The sequence below is a fragment of the Macadamia integrifolia genome, unplaced genomic scaffold, assembly GCF_013358625.1.
Source record: "Macadamia integrifolia cultivar HAES 741 unplaced genomic scaffold, SCU_Mint_v3 scaffold3062, whole genome shotgun sequence".
Lineage (NCBI taxonomy): Eukaryota > Viridiplantae > Streptophyta > Magnoliopsida > Proteales > Proteaceae > Macadamia > Macadamia integrifolia.
Genome location: NW_024869172.1, coordinates 26,030 through 32,906, shown reverse-complemented (window position 1 = coordinate 32,906; position 6,877 = coordinate 26,030). Strand labels below are relative to the sequence as shown.

Below are 6,877 nucleotides of genomic sequence, written 5' to 3'. Positions count from 1 at the left end.
GGTTGACCTTGATTATAGAAATTGGAAGGTCCTACTTGGTTGCCCTGATTCCAAGAGAAATTTGGGTGATTTCTCCATCCTGGATTGTATGTGTTACTATATGGATTAGTCTGGTATAAGGCATTAACACTATCATTAGAAGTGCCCCCAGAGGTGTTAGGGCATTCTTCTATGACATGTCCAGGGGACTGGCACCAAGCACAAATCTTAACTAAATTGACTGATGATGGCTCTCTAGGAACAATAGCGTCAATCCTCTTGATTAGGCTATCCAAATGGGCTTCCTTGGCTACTATCCCATCCACAAAATATCCTTTTCCTCCTATGGTTCTTTCACTCTCTTGGGTTGATTCCCACTCACGGGTTTTGTCAGCTAAGTTAAGTAAAAATTCCCATGCTTTTCCTTCATCTGTAAAGGATGTGAATCCCTCAGGGCACATAGACTCTATCATTTGTTTAGTTGGGTAATCAATACCCTCATAAATTATTTGACATAAATGCCATAGGTCTAGGCCATGGTGAGGGCATTCTTGGAGTAGATCCTTGAATCTCTCTATAAGCTTGGAAAATGACTCACTAGGCTTTTGCCTAAACTGAAGGATATCACTTCTAAGCTTATTGGTCTTGTGAGTTGGGAAAAACTTCTTAAGGAAGACAACTGTGAACTGTTCCCATGAGGTTATGGAATTTGTGGGTAATCCATACAACCACTTCTTAGCTTGGTCTTTCAATGCAAAAGTGATAAACCTAAGCTTAACAGCATCATCAGAAAGCTGTTGGATCTTAATTAGAACACATACCTCTTCAAATTCCCTTAGAAATAGGTTTGCATCCTCAGAGGTCAACCCATGGAAGTGGGGCAACATAGTGATGTATTGAGATTTGAGTTCAAAATTATTGCCCTGGGCTTGTGGTAGAACTATACAGGAAGGTTGGGCTGTTCTAGCAGGGTAGAACCTATCTTTCAGAGATTTAGGTGAAGGGTTCTGCTGTTGGTCTCCCATATTGAAGGGTTTTAAAGAGAGCAAATGTATAGGGTCACTACTTGTTGGATCTCTTCTTTCTAACCGATTCTTAGTATTACGTACCCACTTAACACTCATGCAACAGAAAAACTTCCCACAACTAAAGTAAGACAAGCACAAAAGAATGGATAGCAAAACTTTTTGATGAAACTTTTTGATTTTTTTTTATTTATTTATTTATTTTTTTTTGCTTTTTGGGAGCTTACCGGCAGGGATCCGGGGTTGCTCAGGTCAATTCCTGAGGTACTGCTACAGGTCGAAACCTGTCTTTATCATACTGTGAGGCATGGCGACCTCCACTGATACAACTATTATTGCAAGTTGTTCTTCTCAAGAATTCAATAAAAGAAAAGGAAAAATATAAAACAAAGCAAACAAAGCACTCAGATTTACCAAAAGAAAGTGAAAAATAACATGGAACTGTCTCCCCGGCAACGGCGCCAAAAACTTGTTTGAGATTTAAAATGTAACCGCAAGCGTACGAATCAGTGTAGCTACGGGTCGAACACAGGGAGAGCAGCCACCTTATTTTTTATTTCTTTTAATAATGTGAAAGTGAACTGATTAATGGTTGTGATCTAATTCTAATTACCGTCCTAAAAATAACGTCCTAACCATTCGTCATCTAAGAATTTAAAGACGCAAGCCACACAATTAAAATTAAATAAATAAATAACTAAAAGTAAACAACCCACGCAATTAAAAAAAAATAATAATAAAGGAAAAAAAATGCTGAAATAAAAATAAAGTAAAAGAAAGGGAATAAAGCTAGAGAGAGACTCACAAGCAGGTTTCTCTACTTAGCCCGAGGGATGCATCATAATATGAGCTTCCCTACTTGACCAGAGAGTTACTCTTACAAGGGTTTCTCTACTTGGCTTTAGGGAAAGGGAGACAATTAAAATAAAAGCAATAAATTGATGGTTCTATGGCCAGGAGGGGCAAAGCCAACACATACACTAGCCATGAACCTTGGGGGAAAGGGATAGCAATAATGTAATGACTGAAAATAAAAATCCTAAATTAAGAAAGAAATGGTAGTCAGAAGAGGGATTGAGAGGGGGGAGAGAAGACTACTGAAGGAGCCTACTTACTTGAATCAATGCTTGAACTTGAAAAAAAAATTGCTCCACGGCTCGTGATCTTGTCACCTAGATCTAAGCCTAGAACTATAACTTAAAAAATTACAACTCAATTGCATAAATCATAAACATAAAAAGAACTGAATAAAAATAAAAAAGTGCTTGCATTAATTGATATAAAAAAAACTATTACAAAAGTGATTAAAGCAAAAATAGAGAAGAACTAGAACTAAAGAGAGAAAGAGGAAGAGAGAGAGCAACTAAAGAAAATTAGAAGAAGAATGAATTGTGTCTCCTCCTCTTACATGAGTTGTATTTATAGGGAATGGAGAGGTAGGGTAACAATTTTCTCTTTCCTAAAAGAGAGAAACCCACAATTGATTGTGAGATCTTTTGAGTCCAAAAGTGCTAAGATGGATGAGAGAGAAGAGAGAAATAAATTTTGAGAAATTTCCTAAAATTTTTTGCTTATTTTCTTTCCTTTTTTTTTCTAATTTATTTTTCTTCTTTTTTTTCTCTCTCCTAGGGACGATTTTTTTTTTCTTCCTTTGTGTGATTTGGACAATCTTTGGTGATGATGTGGAGGAGAGAGAAGATTTGGACAATTTTTGGTTCTCCCCTTTTTTCTCTTTCCTTTTTTTTCTTCTCTTCTTGCTTCCACGATTTTGCTTTCCTTTTTTTTTTTCTTTTTCTTCTCTTCTTGCTTCCACGATTTTGCTTGCTTCTAACTTGATGTGGAAATCCCCTCCATGCCCTTAGTGCTTTAAGTGAGTGAAAAGCAGGAAATCTTCAACAAAATCTTCTAAAAAAAACAACCATAAGATTCGAACTTAAGACCTCTTGGTGAGCAAGAGAATTTTGTACACCATAGCTCACCAACTAAGCTAGGTAGTTGTTGTTACCAAAAACAAATCTTTAATCACTTAAAGATGTGGTCCATCGATCATTGTTGGCATTTGGAGTATTCCTTGTACCTCTGGGACAATTGCAAACGGGCTGGTTCTGCATCTCGGTTCAGTTCTGATCCATTATTCTTTTTCTGACCCGAAAAAGAATAATCATTTGTACGGGTGACCAAACGAATGTGTACTTTTAATTGAACACGTCCATCCTGCTCAGAATTTCGTCCTCTTCGCAACCATGGAAAGAAATAGGACCTCTTTACGTGTAAAATTGAAGATATAGCTCCCGATAGTCCTTAAGGCCTTGAAAATATAAAACCTGCAAAAAGAGAGTAAAACCCAAGGTAGCTCCATTCTAAATATGTAAAATGCATGTTTTACTACCCTAGATTTCACACATAAATGTACTCATCATATAACATCCAAAATATACTGAGTTTAGAGTATCAGGATCTCCCCCGGCAGAATATTCACAACCTAATCCCAACTTATACATTCATTTCCACATGGATTTACAAAAATCTCTCCTAATTACAAGGGGGAAAAAAAAATAACAGTCTACCACTCAAAAAGTATGGACTTGGTAGATTCCACATGTCACTTATCTATACTCTGGTCCCAACCAGGCCATCCAGCTGGCTCATTGGGCATCTTGCTCCCCATACCATAGCAATGGATCTCTACAAAGTCAAGTGGGTTACACTTTCAGGGCATCTTGGTTGATACCACCAAGCATCCTGGGAAGCAAACCACCTTGGCTACTTCATCCAATCTCACTCCATCCATCCCCGCTCGTGAAGGGAATCCCAAGCATGAACATTATACCATCTTGGTTACTATGGTATCAAGCATTACACTTATCATAGAGGAGTTATTGTTATGAATTCCACATCCCTTTCAGAACATAACCCTCTATTGGAAAGGGGAGACAATCAACGGATTTCATTTACCATATTAATCATTCTATATACCTCATTCATTCTCTTGCATTTAACATTCTCAACATCTTATACACATGCTTATCATAGTATCAACATATACAGTAAACAAGTTATATGTAAGTTTTACATACATTCTTTGATATACAGTTCCACACATATTCCAAAAGCACGTCTCATATAAAACACTGAAATGTAACATGTGGCAAAAACAATGGATATCATGAAAATTCCACTCACCCAATTTCTCTTACATAATAAATCAACTCAAACGGTCACGTACCCCTAGGAAGAGAACGGATCAAGTCCTCATATGAGAATCATTTTTATACAGGTCTGTTCCGCACAGATGGAATCCATCTAACAATCAACTTTATGGTAAATTTCATTTGTATGAATCAGCTCGTACAAGAATAATTCTCATACAAGAACTTGATCCACATTCTTGCAACCAAACACAAATGACCGTCAATAAGTGGTCCTAGGGTGTCATAAAACACTGGAACAAAGTCCAAGAAGAACCCCTATGGAACAAAGTCCAAGAAGAACCCCTATATATGTTGCTGGAAATAAGCAACCAGATTTCAAAATCTCCTAACCGGCTCGCCGTTTTGTGATCTGGATCGCCAGGAAATTTTGTTTTATAGAACCAGATCGCCGGATGAACACAACGGCATCTGGATTCCGATCGAGCTGATTCTGCCCAGAATTTGAGGGTTTCTAACTTCAAAATTTCAAGGTTTTGGGTTCCAAACTTGTGATTCCCCACATACACTCAAACCACAATGAGGGTGTTAAAACGGTTCAGTTCGGGTGTAAATGGTTCGGTTTGATTTGTTGCAAGATTTTTTAAGTAAAACCAAAATAAAACCATTTAATCAATAGTTTTATTATATTTATAAACAGCTTCGTTTTATATAGTTTTCTTATGTTTTCTAATTTTTTTTATCGAATTTTTAGTGAAATGGATGTAAATTTTAATATTGAATTGAATTATTAATTGTTATATTATTTTTCTTAATAGTTGTTTGATATAAACTTTTTTTTTTATTATTGAAATGTATGCTAAGTTAATGTTAAGTTTGTCTCGAATTCTTGACCCGTTTTGAAGATTTACCCGATCCGACATATTTTGGTGGCGACTTGAATGGGAAATTTTCTGGGATCTATGATGGAAGCAAAGGGGTTGGGCAGATAACTCGGAGCTCATCACTGATCTCGTATGGGGGTGCGTGGGCTGACAGTTCGACCGTGACCCGATGGATCGACCCGTGACTTGGAGTATATATATAATGTACTGTTGCATGTTGAGAAAGTCATTGTATTTTGGGGTTTTTTCGCGCTAGGATTTCAAGGCGAGTTTTCTCGCCGCTGCTTGGGTGTAATTTCTCTTCTGCATAGTGAAACATCTTCTTCTTCGCCCGAGGACATAGCACACCACCCTGGTGTGTGAACCTCGTTAAATTTCTATGTCGTGCGGATCTATTGTCTCTTTATTTTTCGTGTTTCTTGATGTTTGATCTAACAGTTAACATTGAATGACTTAAACTTACTACGTATATATTAATCGGTTTAACCGTTTACTTAAACGATTTAAATTTTAAAACCAAAACCAAACCGATTATTAAACAATTTAAATTTTAAAACCAAAACCAAACCATTTATTAAACGATCTCACAATATCATGTAAATGGCTCGGTTTGATTTCGATAAATGGTTCCGATTTCAAATTCACAACCTTTATCCACAGTCCATTTAATTGTAACCAATATTTTGATTCTTGGTTTAACAATGTAAAAGTGGTGCTTAAGCATTCCCATCTCTCATAGTTCCCGTTCCACATATCATCTAGAACCAATAAGAATATTTTACTACTCGATGCATCTTTAAGTTCCTACCTTGAGTTGTTACGAAAGAAATCCTCTGAGTCATTCAAGAGAAGAACCAATGTATACACATTATCCCATATCTTCACAACTCAACATTAATATATCATCCAATTTAAACAATCCTGATAGCTTTACCATATGGTCTCTTTGACTCTAGTCTCACCAAATGAGTCTCTTGATAACTAATATTGTCTCACCGTGTCGTCTCTTGACTAGGGTCTCATCCAAACGTGTTTTGACACTCATGCCTCACCATGCGATCTCTTGACTTCAGTCTCACCAAACATGTCTCTTGGCAACAGATGTCTCACCAATCACCATGTTGTCTCTGGACCATGATCGTTTTTTGACACCCTCATGCCTCACCACACAATTTCTTGACCTCAGTTTCACCAAACACGTCTCTTGGGCAACCGATGTCTCACCATATTGTCTCTTGACCATTGTCTTGCCCACACGTTTCTTGACACTCTCATGATTAAACAACAAACATCATAAATTAAATGAAACCCAACATAAATATTACATCCACAACCATGATTTTAGCAACCACATTTCAATATCATTTGCACAAAGTAAGAATAATGAATTTTCATGTACATCACATAGCATCATATTCCACACAAATCACATACCACCAAACAAACTCAAGGAAACTATTTAAGGATCCACTCACCTTAATTCTCTTACTGATTTAATCACCCCAAATGGCCACTTGTCACGAGTCACGTACCTCCTAGTTTTTTCACTAAAGATCATTGAATTAATAAAAAAAAAAAAGAATATACAAGAGGAAAGATAAACTCAACAAGACTTAGACTAAGGAAGTGAAATCAACCCCACCTTCGGCATTGCCATCAGTAGGAGAGGACCTCAGACCTTAGACTAACAACCCAAAAAAATCTTTAAAAAATAACTAAGTGAATCGAAATCTTGGCCGTTGGGCCGCATCCAATTCCAGCTCTCTGGAGGTGAGAAGGGGACAGGCCTCGACAGGGGAATTAGATTCAAATCTTGCTGCTGTTTTCGCTAAGAAATCAG

At 37.1% G+C, this 6,877-nt stretch overlaps 1 non-coding gene across 1 annotated transcript; it reads left to right on the top strand.

The window, feature by feature from the left end:
* Positions 1–510: 510 nt before the first annotated feature.
* LOC122067694 lies at positions 511–617 on the top strand. Its single transcript, XR_006136814.1, has one exon. It is a non-coding gene; the product is annotated as a small nucleolar RNA R71 (small nucleolar RNA).
* The last annotated feature ends 6,260 nt before the right edge of the window (positions 618–6,877 follow it).